We start from the raw sequence: 20,104 nt of genomic DNA, 5'->3' as shown, positions 1-20,104 counted from the left end.
GATTGGAGCATTCCAATTAACATGATAGGAATAATACATGAAGTCAAGAACAAGACATAATATTTATGTGCTTAAACAAGATTGGGACATTCCAACTTACAAGATATGAATTATACATAGAATCAAGAACAAAGTATAAAATCTATGCGATTTAACAAGATTGGTGCATTTCACATAACACGATAAGTTTAAATCTTCAAGGAATAGCAACTTGAAATTTAAAGAGCGAAATCAACCAATGTGGAAACTCGGATATCGCCCGGATTAAAACCGTACTCTTGAGAACCTATGTGTACCTTTCCCCTAGTGTGCACTATAGTGTCATCCCCCGTACTAGAATCAAGTCCTAGCCATGACAATTCTTGATTGATATCCTAAGTCCCAAAATCAACAAGTTGTGCACCCAAGATTGTATCAAATACAATAAATGTATTAACCACGTTTCATGCACAACCAAGATTTTGGAACACACAAGTCATGCCCTAAGTTCATCAACTATCATGGCATGTGAAATGTCAAGGAATTATAGTGTGCAACTATATAGACAACAACCAAGATACATAGCACATGGAGTTCACTGAAGTAAATATACCACAAGTATAAGATACATGATTTAATTACTTTTTATGCAACACATGTATAATTAAACCATTCCAAGACAAATGTGCATGTTCGTTAAGTACATTAATGAGATCAAGATACAAATGTTCATGATGCTTGATAAAAAGAATAAAGTCCATGGAATTCAAGTCAAATTCACAAGTCCAACAGGAATTCACTAACAAGGCATGATTAACTCGATGGAAGCATATAAGGAAATTTAATCTACTCAAGGATTAAATTATCAAGATTTCAAGGTGAGTCAAAATGTTCTACGAACAAGTTATTTCAAGGATCATGTCAAGGCCAAGTTCATTGTCAAGTTACAAGTCCATTACATACAAGATGCAACCATGTGAATTAAATTCCATACAAGGGAATTAATTAAATATAAGTTTGGAGACTTATCCGATTGTTCTTGATTTGATACACGTGAAGGAAATTGCCAAGGAAATCATGAATATAAGGTTAGAAACTTAATCTAGCTCATGGAACCATTGAATGGATTTTAATTAATTCATTTAATTAAAATCTCTAGATTTTAAAAGTCATTCAAATGACCTCAAATTAAAGTATGTTATACAACATGTCAAGACTTGTTTTATAACTATGATACAAGTAAGTTTTAAGCAAGATACTACCTTGAGTATTAAACTTTAATACTAGAAATATAATAATTTAAAAGTTCCAAAACCTAATCTAATATTCTAGGTTTAATATACGTGAAACTATATGGCATGTAAATCATGAATGTCAAGTCGGAATTCCAATGGGGTGAATAGTACACCCGAAATAAATTAATTAATCAAATAATTAATTATTCTCTAGATTTTAAAATATCACCGTTTACTCTCAAATTTACATATGTTGAAGAGTGTATCTAGGCCTAATATAATATGCTAAAACATATTGATTTCAAGCTAGTTAAGGTCACATGATTTAATATTTTATTCAAGATAAATATTAAATAAAATCTTCAATACTTACCCAAATGATCTAGATTTAATATATGTCAATCAACATATCAAGGGTTAATATTCTATCATGCCATATGATTAAACAAAGTTATGGACAACCGGGAAAATTAAATCCTTCACAAGAAAAATAAATAATAGAATCTGTAGATTTTATATCCAAGCATGTAATCAAGTTGTATAAGCATCACAAGCATGTAATATAGCAAGAAAATAAATTATAACACCCCCTACCTTAATTTGAGATGAAAATCCCAAATCCCCACCGGAAGAAAAGTATTCCAAATCCGCCGAAACTGAAGGGTTTTGTCGGGGACAACACGATCTACATGAATCCGTAGGAAGCCCCATGAAAATCATAACTTGACTTCAAACTCAAGAAATGGTCAAAAATGAATTCTAATAAGGGGGAATGGTAGAACACGTCAAGGGGAACAAAAAACGTGAAGGCCGAAGACTTTTCACTTAGGAAAAGTAAATCAAAGGAGGAGAGAGAAGGTGGCAGCTCCATGGACATCCATGGCTGCTTCAGGTCGTGCAAGGGGAGTGGGGAAGATGAAAAATGAAATATCTCATCCCCTTTTTATAGAAATCTCAAAAAGTGCCCCGAATGGGCCCCGCTGATCCGAAAAAGTGGATTTTGAGAAAACGCACTCAAACGGAAAAAATCTGTGAACAAAAAAGATTCAAAATGAGAAATATGAACAACGGAAGAAACGGCGTTGAAAACCGAGTCCCGAGCAGAAAGTTATGCCCCGAATAAGTTCAGCGGCAACCGGGTCCAAAAACTCTGAAACTAGAAAAAAACGACCAGAACGGAATTCCAAGAGTCCATGACTTGACAAAATGTGAAAATGAATCCCGTACGAGGATCCAGGTTCTAGACGAGGTATTTTGCAATAACTTTCATTAATTGCACAGTGGCCCTTACAAAAAGGGTTAACTGCGAAACTGCCCCAGAATGAAAATATCTTTTGGAAGATATTTTCTTAGATACTCCTGAAATAAAATATCTTTAAAAGATATTTGTGAAAAACACCCCAAGAAAAGAAAAAGATTCTGAAGAATTGTGCATTCGTGCCCCTACGGACACCGAGAGCAACCAGAGTACTTTCTTGTAAAAGTAAAGATACGTATTTTGAGGAAACCACTGAAGATGAAGACACGTGAAGTCAAAAACCAACTCCAAGCACGAAAAGTGAGGTTGTGCCAAAAACTAACAAACGGGGAAAAGACAGAATCGGGAAAAGGATGAAATAACGCATAGTGTCCGAAAAGTGAAAATTCGGAAATGACTCGGTACTCAAAGGAAGTTGTCAATCCACATGAAAGAGTCTCAGAAATCATTTTTGAGCACTCGAGATGACACTAAGCGACAAGAAACAGAACTCATAAAAGAAAATTAAACGGAAAAAAAATTATCCGCAAAATTTCAGGAAAAAAGAAAGGAAGGAAAATGACCGGGTCATTACAACCTACCCTCCTTAAAGGAATTTCGTCCTTAAAATTCAGAACATACACGAAAGAACAGAACAGGGACCGAACAAAAGGTTAAACGAAGGACAACTCATAAAACACTGAAGAACAAGTACAGAAGTTTCAAGATCAACTGAAGGAACGCGAAACACGAACTTAGACGACACCTCATACGAATCGGCACGTTAACTCAACGTTAACCATCGAGAGAATCCCAAGACAACGAAACGTTAAAACATGATAGAAGAAGAGGGTGACAAGGTAGTACGAACAGTGACCAGAACCCGCCCACACTTACTCGTCAGCAAGGTAGTATGACGGTATAAGGCACTAGTTCATAACATACCCCAAACCAGGTCAACTCTGAGAAACCTATCGATACGGATGACATCAATGTCGGAATGATCATTACCGAAAGCACCACGGGAACCAGGCATCTGTGAGAGTTGGGGTAGCTAATCCCAAAGCTCTGACAACAATGCCCTAGGCACCGCTACGCTTAAGGCCTTAGATCCATAAGTCACAAAGGAAAAGGAAATGAAACGGTGCCTCCCTGGCCCACTACTCACTCCATCAGACAAGGATTGCGATTCTACGCTCACATGAGCCTTACTCGCATCAACTAACAGACTAAGGTCTCGAAACACCCAACCAAGAAAACAGACAAGCAGGTTCCCGACATTGGTCTTTACAGAATGAATTTCTCCTATCTAAGGAAGAAACTCGTGAAACAAGAACGCATCCAAGGGATACAACAGATCCTAAGAGACAATGCCAAAACTAGATATAAAAGTAAACAGCTAGCATGCATCATAGCAATTGACTATCTACTCAAGGTGCCACATAAGGAAATAGACATGTTATCAAATTTAAACATGCTATCAAGAAACACGTAAGTACATGGTATGACAATACATGTGAATGAAAAGCGTAAGGTATGCGTCGCATACGGTCATGCTAACATAAGCACACAGACATGTTATCACACTAGGACATGATAGCCACCTAGATCATGTTATCAGGAAGTATATATACACATAAGACATGCTTAATAAATAATAGGCGTCTCAAAACACCTGAGCATAGGAACAAGTTATCATACGAGACATATTATCAAACAAGACATATTATTAAACAAGACACATTACCAAGATACAATGTCATAGCAAAGTAAAACACCGTGAGCATGATATGCACCCAAACTCATCGTCCAAGGTATTCGAACCCGGACGCTCTGATACTACCTGTGACGACCCTGGATTTTTCAACCCAGCGTGTCCTGTGATGACCCGAACCGGATCCAAGATGCGGAAGCAAAAGAAACAAGACAACGGTCTTCCAAGACACAACACACCTCTAAGACACTTTGATGACCTTCCATGGGGTCATAGAACACAATGAACCAAGAAATGAAGCAAGAATGCCTAACTCGAAAAGAAATGAACCAAGGGCAAAATGGTCATTTCACATTGAAATGGGTGCCATCGTGCACACCATTGGAAAGACAACGAAAAATGAATGAAGATAGACTCAAGAATCTCCTGATTCGTAGTCCGGACGGAAAATGTATGAATTTAAAACAAGGAGGCCTTCACCGTTTAAGGATTTCCATAATCCTATCCCACTAGAACTGGAATAACTCACACTACGGGTGGAGTTTTGGTGAATGGTTGGTACCAATGGATAGCCAACTTAGAGCTCTTGAACTTAGAATTAAGAATAACCAAATTTGGATCTGAAATGAAGGAGTTATGACATTCGGAAGTCAATGCAACAAAGCTGACCAAGGAAAAACTGAAATGGGAAGTTCCAGGGAGGATCGGTAGACCGAAATGCAACCATCAGCCGGCCGAAACTCAACCGTTGGTCGGCAAAACCCCAATCGTCAGCCGGCCGAAATAAGGTTTTTTTTTTCCTAAAAAGTCTAGAGGGAATTGTCAGCCGACCGACGAAGCCTCATCAGCCGACCGACACATCTGTTGCAACTCAGAAAAGCTGCTGCAATGTGTGTGTGTGATGCTAGGTCCATTTCGAAGGCTCTCTAAGCTTTATACATGATCCGGACAAGTTTGAAAACATTTCTTAACATCATTGAAGCATTCAAAACATGCTAAAACAAGAGGGAACTCAAAATGACACCCTGTGGAGGAATTTTTCATAAAAATTCAATAAATCGCCCAATAATAAGTCAAAAGTTGAAACTTAAGAGTTTTGTGAAATGTGGACATGCACGCATGCGTAAAAAGACATATTTAGGGGCTTGAATATGCAATATTCAAAGCTCATCACACCCCCAAACTTACATATTGCTAGTCCCTTAGCAATACAGAACTAAAGTGCCGCTTTCGTGGGAATCACGATTTCATTTAGCTTATGCAACAAGCCTTTAAACCCCTAGGTTACCCCTAGTGGACGAGTTGTAGTCTTGTGAGGGTTTCCAGTGATGGTACTTACAAACATCTCAAATAGTGTCTTAATTGCACAATGCATTTATTCAAGCCTGTTTTCAAATCAATATATCCCTGCAACTCATCAATCAGTCAAATACAACAAGTACAGCCAATTATATTAATCAGAAACACTTTCAACTTCCAATTTTTATTTAGCAATCATGGTCCCCATGTGTCAGTTTAATTATTTATTCAATAATCTCAATCTCCAAAACATTTTTAAAAAAAAACTTACAATCCAACATGTGGCTTACCATCCATACTTGTATTTATTTCTTGTTATCCCTCAACTCACAAGCAAACTTTCATATTCCAACTCCTAAGGCATTATTATTATTTTTTTCTACTGGTATGCATTTTTCAAAACGGATACTATGCAATGTTCAGGTCTATTAAGCTTTCTAAATACCCATGTAACGAACTTTCGGCCAATGACTCCCAAACCAGATGGTTTTAGGGCATTAAGTGATGAAGCACCCCTCCAGACTTAATTGTTCAACTAATCTAGGCAATCTAAACCCCTTATATAACAAGCTTTCAGCCAATGACTCCCAAACCAGATGGTTTTGGGCATTAGGTGTCAGAACACACCCCTTAGAACTTAATTACTCAAGCAATTTAGGTACAGACCCGAACTTGACCCTTTTCTACTTATTTTCTTTATTTTTCATTCATTTTTTTTTCCATTCACATTAGTGAAGAATTTTTTTTCTTTTCTTGCTTGCATACATACCTTTTCAAAAAAAAAATTCTATTTTTTTTTAATGCCTCAGTTATCAAAATCATCAAATTCACCTGATCATCTTAGTTTAACTCAAAACAAAACAAGACTTCTAGTCTATACCCCACAGAAATCATGTAAGTGTGAATATGTGTAAAGTGGAGTATTTCAGAGATCAATTTCATCAAATAATAATCATCCTAACAAAGTGGACCACAGGCCACCAACTGATTTCAAAAAATTTCAAGAATTACTTTTCAACATTATATTAGCATACAAACCATTTCTAACCAACATCAGACTGCAAAAACAATACATAACAATCAATAGACTCAAAATCATGTTTGTAATATCAAATTGCAAAACCATGTGTTATTTCAGCAAAAATTTTGAATTTCCCTTACCACCAAACTTAGTGTGCACATTGTCCTCAATGTGTGAAAACAGAAAAGAGTTAGCAAGATATTACAATAATACCAGACCAGCAAAGATATACCAAAATGAAGCTCAAAAGGGCAAAATGAAGAAATCACCCCCAAACTTAGTCTGTAGAGCCTGGTAAAATCATCAAAACTCCAACACACATCAGAGTATCAAGTATATGAAGCAATAACAGAGAAATATAATATGGAACTCATAACACAAATATAAGATAGGCAAAAAGCATATATATATATATAATCAAAGTCGGTACAATGCTTTTTAAAGAACAAACTTAGGGCATAAATAGAACATATAGAATGAAATACATCAAAAATACTGCCCTAGTCAACAAAAGTGTTTGTCTATAAAAAAAAAAAAAAAAAAAAAAAAAAAAAAATTACAGAAAAGTCCTAAACAGCTAATCTAGATTAGGTGGAGGAGGATCTGTAGAAGTAATAGCAGCAGACAGAGTGCGGCGTAATAGCTCCTTCAGAATGCTCTGTTGCGTAGTCAGCATCTGTCTCAGCACTATCTGTCCGTGCTGCAGCTCTACCACCTGGCCTGTAAAACTCTAATCTCAGCCTAAGAAGAACTCTCAGGCTGTGCTGCAAGAATTGGCCTCTTCTTAAACGGGGCCTGGCCATCGGAGAGATCCATCTCATCCTCTATAGCCTCATCATCTGCGACCTTAATATTAACTTCTATATAACCCTCATCTCCAAACTCAACTGCATCGCGGTGACTCGCCGGCATTTTTGTCCACACCTTATTCTATTCCTTCATTCCAAACAAAAGAGATTCAGCACAAGACTCCACTTTCTTATCCACCACAAAGCCCTGTAGCTTTAATCGCCCGATAATCATATATGGAAAAGGTAACTTGTGGGTAGGAACATTCTTATGTGGTCCAATCTCGGACCAGAACTCCAATAACTGGCAGAAAATCATCCGAGGAAATGAATACATTGGCTCAAACTGAATAGCATAAAGTGCCTGAAGAAAGTCAGTATTCTGAATATTCTTATACCCAAGAGGATGAACATTAGCAGAGATAATAGAATCCAAAATCCATAACCTCTTTGGAATCTTAGCTTTGGTAGTACTACTACGCTTTCTCCTGACAAATCTACCATCACACAACTTTTGAATCAAATTTTTTGCAATTGGTACCCTAGGGAAAAGTGTGAAATTAGGACAACTACGCCTTTCATCAACCACCGATGGAAGCTTATGATAACATTCTAAAGCTGCAGCAATAGCACAAGGATTAACAATCAACTCACGCCCATCTATCATAGATCTAAGTTCCCAAGGGTTATCCTCACTATAAACAAGATTAAGATAAAATAACCGAACTAGGCGAGGATAAGCAATCTTAGTAATAGGGACCATAGAATGCAAAAGATGCCTATAACTAAAAGACTTCATAGCCCATCTATTGCGAGGATCAGTGATGAACGCCTGATAATCAAAGATCGTTTCATAGGAAATTGGAATTGCCTTCCAAGCACTTGGCAAAACATCTTTAGTCACCCTAGCACGTTTAGAAGGAGTAGAACGAACCATCTTAACTTTCAATTCTGAGTATTCTCCAAGAAATCCCCTGAAATCACCCAAAATCCACCAAATTCTAAAATTTGGAAAATTAAGCTCGAGCTTAATCTTAAGAGCTCATGCTTGAACCAAGGCTCGAGCTTTAATGTGCAGAACTCGAGCTCTACCTGAAACTACAACAACACAGATCTTCAGAAATCAATATATAGATCAACCAAGTAGTTCTTTAAACAACCATTGTATGCAGATAGCTTATGAAAACCCAAATCATCAATCATTTATAAAGAAACTCATGCTTTCCTAATCCAGATCTAGAAATTGAAGCAACTAAAAACTAAGTAATGGAGAGAAGATGAAGATTTTTACCTGTTTAGCACCTACAAATCTGGAAGTAGAATATCAAAAATCATGGTGAAGAAAATATAGAAAGAAACTTCGAAAGAATGATTATGAGAGAATAAAAAAAAAAGAAAAGAAGGAGAACACAGGCTTTTAAAAACTTTTAAAACCTAAGGCTCGAGCTTTAAAATCTAAGAGCTCGAGCCGCTGCCAAAAACCCTTCAGTTAGCGATGATGAAGGGCTCGAGCTTAGCGTGGGCAAGCTCGAGCCTAGCGTGGGCAAACTCGAGCTTTTGATAGCCAATGCTCGAGTTTTAGAATGAAAGCTCGAGCTTTGAGACAAATTTTTGAATTTTTCTATTATTATTTTTTTTCAATTTTTTATTTCTTTTTCTTGATAAACCTAAACCTAAACGAATCTAGAAATAAAATACCAATAAAAACTAACTAAAACCTAAAAATTAAAGCAAAAATAAAAATGAAAAGAAACTATAGTACAATATACAAATGCTAAGTTTAACGTCGATAGCTCGACAGCATGCTAAGTTTAACGTCAACAGTTCGACGAAAACTGACCTCTTTAGGCTAAGTAAATAGGATCATGAAGTTCTATTGCCTCCACTGTGCCTCTCTGCACACTACCCTCAATGTAGGGTTTAAATCTCTGTCCATTGACTTTGGACACTTGTCCAGTCTTGTAATCTTGTATTTCTATTGCACCATAAGGAGTAACAGAAATAACCATGTATAGACCCTCCCAACATGACTTAAGCTTTCTAGGAAAAAGTTTCAGTCGTGTATGAAACAACCAAACCTTCTGGCCAGGCTCAAAAGTTTTACGCAAGATATGTCTGTCATGAAATGCCTTAGTCTTGGATTTATAAACCTTAGCACTCGCGTAATTCTTCGAGTTCAGTTAGTTGAAGCTTCCTCCTAGAACCAGCAGAGTTCATATCAAAATTGAGCTTTTTTATGCCCAAACAGCTCGATGCTCTAATTCCACAGGAAGATGACACCTTTTACCATAGACGAGACGATAAGGTGACATACCAATCGGAGTTTTAAAAGCTGTACGGTAAACCCACAAAGCATCATTTAGTCTAAAAGACCAATCCTTACGATCTGGCTTAACCATTTTTTCAAGAATTCTCTTAATCTCATGATTGGATATTTCAACTTGGCCACTTGTTTGGGGATGATAGGGAGTGGCAACTTTATGAGTGATGGAGTATTTTTGTACCAAAATACGGAATTACCTATTACAGAAGTGAGCACCACCATCACTAATAATAGCTCGTGGCATACCAAACCGACCAAAAATGTTCATTTGAATGAACTCAACCACAACTGTGTGGTTGGCGGTTGTAGTAGCCACTGCCTCTACCCATTTAGACACATAATCAATAACCACAAATATATACTCCTTTTTATTTGACTGGACAAAAAGACCCATGAAATCAATACCTCATACATCAAAAACCTTAATGACTAAGATCGGAGTTAAAGGCATCATGTTTCTTCTAGAAATTAATCCTAATTGCTGACATCTAAGGCATGACCTATAAAACAAATATGCATCCTGAAAGAGTGAAGGCCAAAAGAAACCACACTGAAGAATTTTAGCTGCAGTTTTCTTTGCACTGAAATGACCTCCACATGCCAAGGTATGACAAAAGGTCAAAATATTATGAAACTCACTCTCAGGACCACATCTATAAATGATTTGATCAGCATAATACTTGAAGAACTGGGGATCTTCCCAATAGTACATCTTAATCTGAGAGAAGAATTGATCATTTTCATGCTTTGACCAAGACAAATGAATTTTGCCTATTGCGAGGTAGTTCACAATATCAGCAAACCAAAGTAAATCCTTATGAGAAACCTCAAACAGTTATTCATCCAGAAAGGAATCACAAACTGGAAGTCAAGTTGAGGTATCCTCAATCAGAATTCTAGAAAGATGGTCAGCTACCACATTCTCTGACCCTTTCTTATCCCGAATCTCATAATCAAACTCCTAAAGCAAGAGGATCCATCGAATCAAACGAGGTTTGGTTTCCTTTTTGGAAAGAAGATGTTTCAAAACAGAATGATCAAAATAGACCACTACTTTGGAACCCAGCAGATATGATCTGAATTTTTCCAAAGTAAAGACGACTGCAAACAACTCTTTTTCAGTAGTGGTATAATTCAATTGTGCATCTAAAAGAATTTTGCTCGCGTAGTAGATAACATGAGGAAGTTTATCTACTCATTATCCTAAGACAACACCCATAACATAATCAGATGCGTCACACATTATCTCAAATGGAAGAGTCCTGTTTGGAGGATTCATGATAGGAGCTGAAGAAAGTAGAGAGCGAAGCTTATGGAAAGTTTCTAGGCATGATTCATCAAAGACAAAAGGAATGTCCTTTACAAACAGATTACACAAATGACGAGAAATTTTGCTGAAATCCTTAATGAAACGTCGATAAAACCCGGCATGCCCAAGAAATGATCGAACTCCTCTTACAGAGGTAGGAGGAGGCAATTTAGAAATCAAATCTACTTTGGCTCTATCAACTTCAATACCTCTATCTGAAATGATATGTCCTAAAACAATACCCTCTTGAACCATAAAATGGCTCTTCTTCCAACTAAGAATAAGATTTGTTTCCCTACAACGTTGAAGTACTAGGGACAGATGTTGTAGACAGTTCTTAAATGTAGATCCAAAAATAGAGAAGTCATCCATAAAGACCTCAAGAAACTTTTCAACCATGTCCAAAAAGATAGACATCATACACCTCTGGAAAGTTGCTGGTGCATTATACAATCCAAAAGGCATCCGTCTATATGCAAATGTACCGAATGGACAAGTGAATGTAGTTTTTTCTTGATCCTAAGAATCAATGGCCACCTGATTATAACCAGAATATCCGTCTAAGAAGCAATAATAGTTCTAGCCAGTCAATCGCTCTAGGATCTGATCAATGAATGGAAGTGAAAAATGATCCTTCCTAGTAGCGGGGTTGAGTTTTCGGTAATCAATAGACACACGCCATCCAGTGGTGGTGCGTTATGGAACTAATTCTCCATCGAAATTCTCAACTATTGTAATACCTAACTTTTTAGGTACTACCTGAATAGGACTCACCCACTTGCTATCTGAGATAGGGTAGATTATTCCCGCATCTAGCAACTTCACAACTTCCTTCATAACGACCTCCTTCATATTAGGATTCAATCTTCTTTGGAGTTCTCAAGATGTTCGGGAATCCTTCTCCAAATGAATATGATGCATGCAAATTGTGAGGCTAATTCCTTTTAAATCAGCCACACTCCACCCAATAGCCTATTTATTTTGCTCAAGAACTTTTAAGAAACTACTTTCTTGGGAACTTATAAGATTGGAAGCAATGATCACCTGGAGGGTGTAATTTAAACCTAAGAAAGCATACTTGAGCTTGTCCAGTAATGGCTTAAGCTCAAGCTTAGGTGGACACTCTAAGGAAGGAATAGGCGGAGTACTAGAAAGTGGAGGAAGAGGCTCAAGTCTAGATTTCCATGGATGAAAATCTGTGATAGGAGTGGAGTTGAGCAATGAATATACTTCAGCTATTAAAGATTTGATGTCGAAGTCTTCATAATTAAAGTGATTCAAACAAGCTTCTAAAGGATCCTTGGATAAAATAGTTGGGAGTGATTCCCCAACCAACTCATTAATAACATCAAGGAAAAAGCATTCACTATCATCATGAGGATGATGAATAGCATCGAAGATGTTAAGCTTGACTTTCATATTTCCAAAAGATAAATACATGGCTCCAGTCCTACAGTTAATGCAAGCATTCGTTGCGGCTAGAAAATGATACCCAAGAATGACTGGAATATACTTTTTTGGAATCGTGGACCAGTTCTATATCAAGAACTTTGAAATCGACCGGAAAATAAAACTTGTCCACTTTTATGAGTACATCTTCAACAATACCTCGTGGTTATCTGACAGAATGGTCAGCAAGTTGTAGAACAACCGAAGCAGGTTTTAACTCTCCCAAACCTAACTTCTCATACACCGAGTAAGGAATAAGATTCACACTTGCTTCAAGATCAAGAAGTTCTCGCTCTATCACATTGTGTTCAATGATGCAAAAAATTATATGAACACCAGGATCTTTAACCTTTAGAGGAGTGTTGTACTTAAGAATAACATTGACTTGCTCAGTGAGACAAATTTTCTTAGGAACTTGGATTTTAGATTGATTTACTTTATAGACAAATTTTCATGCAAAAAATTTTAGACAAATTTACTTTATAGCATCAAGCAGAGGAAGATTGATTTTGACCTGTTTAAAGACCTCCATTATATCTTGAATTTTCCCCCCTTGCTTACCAAAATAGGAGGGTTCCTTGAGATGTTTAGGATAAGGCGCTCTTTGCTCATAAGCTGTCTCAAGGTTAGGAGTAGATGAAAAAGTGACTCTACCTTCAACTCCTGTTGTGAATTGTGGAATAGAGCATAAGGAAACATCCTTGAGATGTGGATTATGAATGATAGGAACAATGGGAACCCTAAGCCTCTCTTTTTCTCTTGGTCCTTTTTCAACTTGGTTATCAACCACTTTACCACTCCTTAATGTAGTGATAACCTGAACTTGCTAATGATGAATGCCTGAGGAATTGGTTTCGTCAATCATGTAAGTCTGCCCTTTCGGGTTGGCTACTGACTGACTAGGCAGCTTTCCATCCTCTCTTCGAGATAGAGTACTTGCTATTTGCCTAACTTACGCATTTAGCTTTGCTATGGCTTATGAATGAGAATTAAGAAGTTGGGTATTTTATAACAACCCGGTCATTTTCTTTCCTTTCCTTTTTTCTGAAATTTTGCGGATAATTTTTTTCCGTTTAATTTTCTTTTCTGAGTTCTTGTCGCTTACTATCATCTCGAGTGCTCAGAAATGATTTCTGAGACTCTTTCATGTGGATTGACAACTTCCTTTGAGGACCGAGTCATTTCTCCATTTTCAATTTTAAGACACTATGCGCTATTTTGTCCTTTTCCCTATTCTGTCTTTTCCCGGTTTTCCAGTTTTTGGCACAACCTCACTTTTCATGCTCGGAGTTGGTTTTTGACTTCACCTGTCTTCATCTTCAGTGGTTTCCTCGAAATACATATCTTTACTTTTGCAAAAAAGTACTCTGGTTGCTCCCGGTGTCCGTAGGGGCATTGATGCACAATTCTTCAGAATCTTTTTCTTTTCTTGGGTTGTTTTTCATAAATATCTTTTGAAGATATTTTATTTCATGGGTATCTAAGAAAATATCTTTTGGAAGATATTTTTATTCTGGGGCAGTTTCGCAGTTAACCCTTTTTGTAGGGGCCATTGTGCAATTAACAAAAGTTATTGCAAAATACCTCGTCTGGAGCCTGGATCCTCGTACAGGGTTCATTTTCACATTTCATCAAGTCATGGACTCTTAGAATTCCGTTCTAGTCATTTTTCTCCAATTTCAGAGTTTCTAGACCCGGTTGCCGCCGAATTTGTTCGGGGCACAACTTTCTGCTCGGGACTCATTTTTTGACGTCGTTTCTTCCGTTGTTCATATTTTATCATTTTGAATCTTTTTTGTTCATAGATTTTTTCCGTTTGAGCGCGTTTGCTCAAAATTCACTTTTTCGGACCCGGCGGGGCCCGTTTTGTGCACTTTTTGAGATTTCTATAAAAAGTGGATGAGATATTTCATTTTTCATCTTCCCCACTCCCCTTGCACGACCTGAAGCAGCCATGGATGTCCATGGAGCTTCCACCTTCTCTCTCCTCCTTTGATTCACTTTTCCTAAGTGAAAAGTCTTCGGCCATCACGTTTTTTGTTCCCCTCGACGTGTTCTACCATTCCCTCTTATTAGAATTCATTTTTGACCATTTCTTGAGTTTGGGTTTGAAGTCGAGCTGTGATTTTCATGGGGCTTCCTTTGGCTTTATGTAGATCGTGTTGTCCCCGACAAAACATTTCGTTTTCGGCGGATTCGAAACACTTTTCTTCCGGTGGGGATTTGGGATTTTCATCTCAAATTGAGGTAGGGGGTGTTATAATTTATTTTCTTGCTATATTACATGCTTGTGATGCTTATACAACTTGATTACATGCTAGGATATAAAATCTACAGATTTTATTATTTATTTTTCCTGTGAAGGATTTAATTTTTCCGGTTGTCCATAACTTTGTTTAATCATATAGCATGATAAAATATTAACCCTTGATATGTTGATTAACATATACTAAATCTAGATCATTTGGGTAAGTATTGAAGATTTTATTTAATATTTATCTTGAATAAAATATTAAATCAAGTGGCCTTAACTAGCTTGAGATCAATATGTTTTAGCATATTATATTAGGCCTAGATACACTCTTTAACATATGTAAATTTGAGAGTAAACGGTGATATTTTAAAATCTAGAGAATAATTAATTATTTGATTAATTAATTTATTTCGGGTGTACTATTCACCCCATTGGAATTCTGACTTGACATTCATGATTTACATGCCATGTAGTTTCACGTATATTAAACCTAGAATATTTGATTAGGTTTTGGAACTTTTAAATTATTATATTTCTAGTATTAAAGTTTAATACTCAAGGTAGTATCTTGCTTAGAACTTACTTGTATCATAGTTATAAAACAAGTCTTGGCATGTTGTATAACATACTTTAATTTGAGGTCATTTGAATGACTTTTAAAATCTAGAGATTTTAATTAAATGAATTAATTAAAATCCTTTCAATGGTTCCATGAGCTAGATTAAGTTTCTAACCTTATATTCATGATTTCCTTGGCAATTTCCTTCATGTGTATCAAATCAAGAATAATCGGATAAGTCTCCAAACTTATATTTAATTAATTCCCTTGTATGGAATTTAATTCACATGGTTGCATTTTGTATGTAATGGACTTGTAACTTGACAATGAACTTGGCCTTGACATGATCCTTGAAATAACTTGTTCATAGAACATTTTGACTCACCTTGAAATCTTGATAATTTAATCCTTGAGGAGATTAAATTTTCTTATATGCTTCCATCGAGTTAATCATGCCTTGTTAGTGAATTCCTGTTAGACTTGTGAATTTGACTTGAATTCAATGGACTTTATTCTTTTTATCAAGCATCATGAACACTTGTATCTTGATCTCATTAATGTACTTAACGAACATGCACATTTGTCTTGGAATGGTTTAATTATACATGTGTTGCATAGAAAGTAATTAAATCATGTATCTTATACTTGTGGTATATTTACTTCAGTGAACTCCATATGCTATGTATCTTGGTTGTTGTCTATATAGTTGCACACTATAATTCCTTGACATTTCACATGCCATGATAGTTGATGAACTTAGGGCATGACTTGTGTGTTCCAAAATCTTGGTTGTGCATGAAACGTGGTTAATGCATTTATTATATTTGATACATTCTTGGGTGCACAACTTGTTGATTTTGGGACTTAGGATATCAATCAAGAATTGTCATGGCTAGGACTTGGTTCTAGTACGGGGGATTATCCTCCTACACTATAGTGCGCACTAGGGGAAAGGTACCCATGGGTTTGTAGCCCTAAAGTGATCTCAAGAGTACGGTTTTAATCCGGGCAATATCCGAGTTTCCACATTGGTTGATTTCGCTCTTTAAATTTCAAGTTGTTATTCCTTGAAGATTTAAACTTGTCGTGCTATGTGAAATGCACCAATCTTGTTAAATCGCATAGATTTTATGCTTTGTTCTTGATTCTATGTATAATTCATATCTTGTAAGTTGGAATGTCCCAATCTTGTTTAATCACATAGATATTATGTCTTGTTCTTGACTTCATGTATTATTCCTATCGTGTTAATTGGAATGCTCCAATCATGTTAAGTTGCATAGATTTTATGTCTTGCTCTTGGTTTCGTGTGTTATTTCCGTTGTGTTAATTGGTATGTACTAATCATGTCAATTGCATCGATAATGTAATTCTTATTAACTTGTGTTTAAGTATCCTCCTTGTCGTGTTATACAGATTATAATAAACCTTATTTAATTACATTAATAGTGTGATTCATGTTAACTGTAAACTTGTTGTATTCATTGGATTGTTCCATTCTTGATTCGTTTCATATATGTATATGTATCATGATTCTTGTTGATATTGCTCTATGGTAGCTTAGGATGCTCCCTGAGTCTAACCTTTGACATAGACGTTAGGTGACATGATCCATTTTTGAAATGATTCATGTTGTCTAAAAATCTTAAAGAAATCGAGTCATGAATGCTCATTCTCTACGAGTAAACTTGTGTACTCACCCTAAAGTTACTGGGGGATTTGATCAGGTATGAAGACTTGGTTCGTGATGCTTGCTGTTCAGTGGGATGGCTTCTAGCTTTTCAGTTTCTATTTCGTGCAAGTGTTAGTATGAAATACCATTTCATAGCCTTATGTATGTAACTTGTATTCTTTGATTCTAAATATGCAAAGTGTGCATAAGTACTCTATTTTTATTGTATTCAACATGTATAAGATGAGGTTGAAGGCCAATGACGTGTAACTTGTATTTTATGTACTTTTGCGTTGAAAGTTTATTATGAAAATATTAAAAATTCGTAAGTCATTGCCTCATAACTTTCGCATCGGGTGTGGGAATTCCATTCTTTTTTTTTCCATAGGGTTTCTATGATCATGCTTGAGGTATGGCCAAGGGCCAAGCACCATTTCATTCTAGGTTTTGCATTTGGTTTCATTTATAGTGTTTGTAGACATTTTTGGCCGTTGAGAGGTCATATTTTGCATTCTTGACATTTTGAGGTCGCGGACCATTGGGACGCGTCTTAAATACGTATTTTAAGGCCTAAAGTAATACTTCTATTCATTGTTAGACTGATTTATGTTTATTGTATGTTTATATGTACTATTCCAGAGAAACGGTTAAAACCGGGACCTTATGATGAAAAGATTGATATCAAAGCTTACAGAGTCATTGTCGGTCATTTAAAGCAAGTCGAGAACTGACATGGTGAAGTTTAGAAGAATGCAAGTCCCAAAGCTCGAGCTTAAGTCTTGAGGCTTGAGCCCTACAAGAGAAAAATGAAGAAAATCAACAAGGCACTAAGCTCAAGCCTTGTACCTTCAGAGCTCAAGCCCTAACCAATGGTGCTCGAGTCTTACCTCAGGGTGCTCGAGCTTTGACCCTCAAGCTTGAGTATGAGGCTTTGGAATTTGAAAAGTTGATTTAAATGAAGAACCAAGCTTCCAAGGCCTCGTGCCAGACCTCAAAGATCGAGCACCATCTTTCAAAGCTCAAGCCGTGAGTACCAAAAGCTCGAGCCCAGGGCTAAAAGCTCAAGCCCTATGAAGCTGAGATCGAGCATTGTTAAAAGAAGAGACCCCAAAATATTCTAAGTGTTGAAGAAAAAGACACTTCGAAAAATAGTTGAAGAAATTTAATTAAGTATAGAATTGAAGCTCGAGCAATACTTCAAGAAAGCTCGAGCTTTGCTTCCAAAGCTCAAGCCTGAGCCTCAAAGCTCGAGCTACACTTCTTAAGCTCAAGCCTTCCAGGACAGATCAGATTTTAAGTTACGGGAATTATTCTTTTCCAAGTCTTAATTCCTTCCACTGATGTAACCCATCTGATTACTATGGTTTGATTGTTTTAACTCTGGGATAATTTTAATATATACTATATTTCTTGATTACATGATTACGAGCAATTGAGACAACTCAATTGGTTCTTTACAGTTTTAATAGTTATTGAATTGTTATTACCTTGTCTTAGATATAACTGTTTATTAACTACGCTCAACCCTTCCTTATTGGACAGTATTTGGCGGAGCCTTGCTGGACATAAGGATAGAGAGCATGTAATGGTGTTTCAATGTTTTTTATAAATGAATGTTTTCATAATCTATGCTTAGGAAAGATGGATTATTTACAAAATTAGTTAGAATAGTTAAAGTAATTAAAGTAGGTAGGTGGATAGTCCATGCTAACCGCAGATAGGTTATAGTTAACTGCAATTTATAAAACATCTTTCTTTAAAACTCGAATTGAACGAATGTTATTGAGTTCAATTTATTTGAAATATAGTTTGTTAAATCCCCAGAGTTGAAATAGTTAACCATAGTATGAAAGTTGTGGTGAAGTCAAAGCCTTAAAACCTTTCTCTCTTTGATCACTTTAGTTTAATTTAGTTTAATTTTATTTTATGTTCGTGACAACCAAAATCAATCAATCCGACAAGTTACCTGTAAACCAAATATTAGTTAAAAACAAAGTAAATAAAACTCCTCTCCCTGTGGTTTCGACACTCTCTCTATAATACTATCGCAAAAAGATTCATGCTATTGCGAGTGGTAATAAATTGAATACAACACAACATATGTCAAAACCTGCATTCCTCTCACAGGCCGACATCCAACGTGTAATACCCCGATATTTTAAAGAATTTATTAATTGGGATTAATTACTTTTATTTTATTTTAAAAGAATTTGTTTGATTTAATTGGGATTATTTGTTTTTATTTTGTTTTAAATGATTTGTTTTATTTAATTAAGTACTTAGATTAATTTTTTTTTTAATTAACTTATATTTCGTGATTATATATGATAATTGTTTGTGTGTGTACTTGATTATTAATTGAATTCTTAAAATGTTTATTTTATTGGTATGGTGTGACTTAGTTATAAATTCTTATTTTATTTATGTGCTTCATGTAATTAGTTTTCTTTAATTTAAGTATTTTTTTAACTATTTGATTTATTTAAATTAATTAGATTTGGGCTTTAGGGAAGTTGGATCAAAGGATGTAGTCTTGCGTTTCTATGAAGTTTGTTGGGTTAATTAATAAAGGCCCATGGTAAGGTGATTATTTAAATGATTATTTTTGTATAATTATAAATATATATATAAATATAATTAATTAATTTTGTGGAAGGATGAATATATATATATATATGATTTAATTAAGTAATGATTAATTATGGAAGGTATATATATATAATATAATATATGTTTATATATATAGGGGATGAGCCAACATAGGCCCAGGGGGTGGGCATGCCCCCCGGGCCTATGCTGGCCCATTAGTTTTAATTACAAATTGGCCTATAATTTATAAAAGTTTTCAAAATGCCCCCCCTAAAATAATTTTTTTCTAGAAAATGGCCATTAATTTTTATAACACATAGGCCAATAATTTATTAAAAAGTGAAAATTGCCCCCCGAAATAATTATTTATCCTTGGGCCAATTAATTTTTATTGCAAATAGACCTATAGTTTATAAAATTTTACAAAAATGCCCACTAAAATAATTATTTTTTTAAAAACATCTTTAATTTTTCTTTTCTTTTCATTCTTACTCCTCCTCTTTTTCTTCTTCTTTTAAAAAAAAAGTTGCAAACCTTTATTCAAACTATTTTTTTTTTCTCTCTTCAAAGTTTGGTAATTAAATTTGTTGCTGAAAGGACCCTTAAGGTCGGTATTTTATGTTTCCATTTTTTTTTTTAATTATATTATTTTTCAAATTATTAAATGCTATTATTC

This window comes from Cornus florida, unplaced genomic scaffold (assembly GCF_030987335.1).
Source record: "Cornus florida cultivar Cherokee Brave unplaced genomic scaffold, ASM3098733v1 CherokeeBrave_3.0.0_Hap2_Chr03, whole genome shotgun sequence".
NCBI classification, from domain to species: domain Eukaryota; kingdom Viridiplantae; phylum Streptophyta; class Magnoliopsida; order Cornales; family Cornaceae; genus Cornus; species Cornus florida.
Note: the sequence above shows the minus strand (reverse complement) of the source record.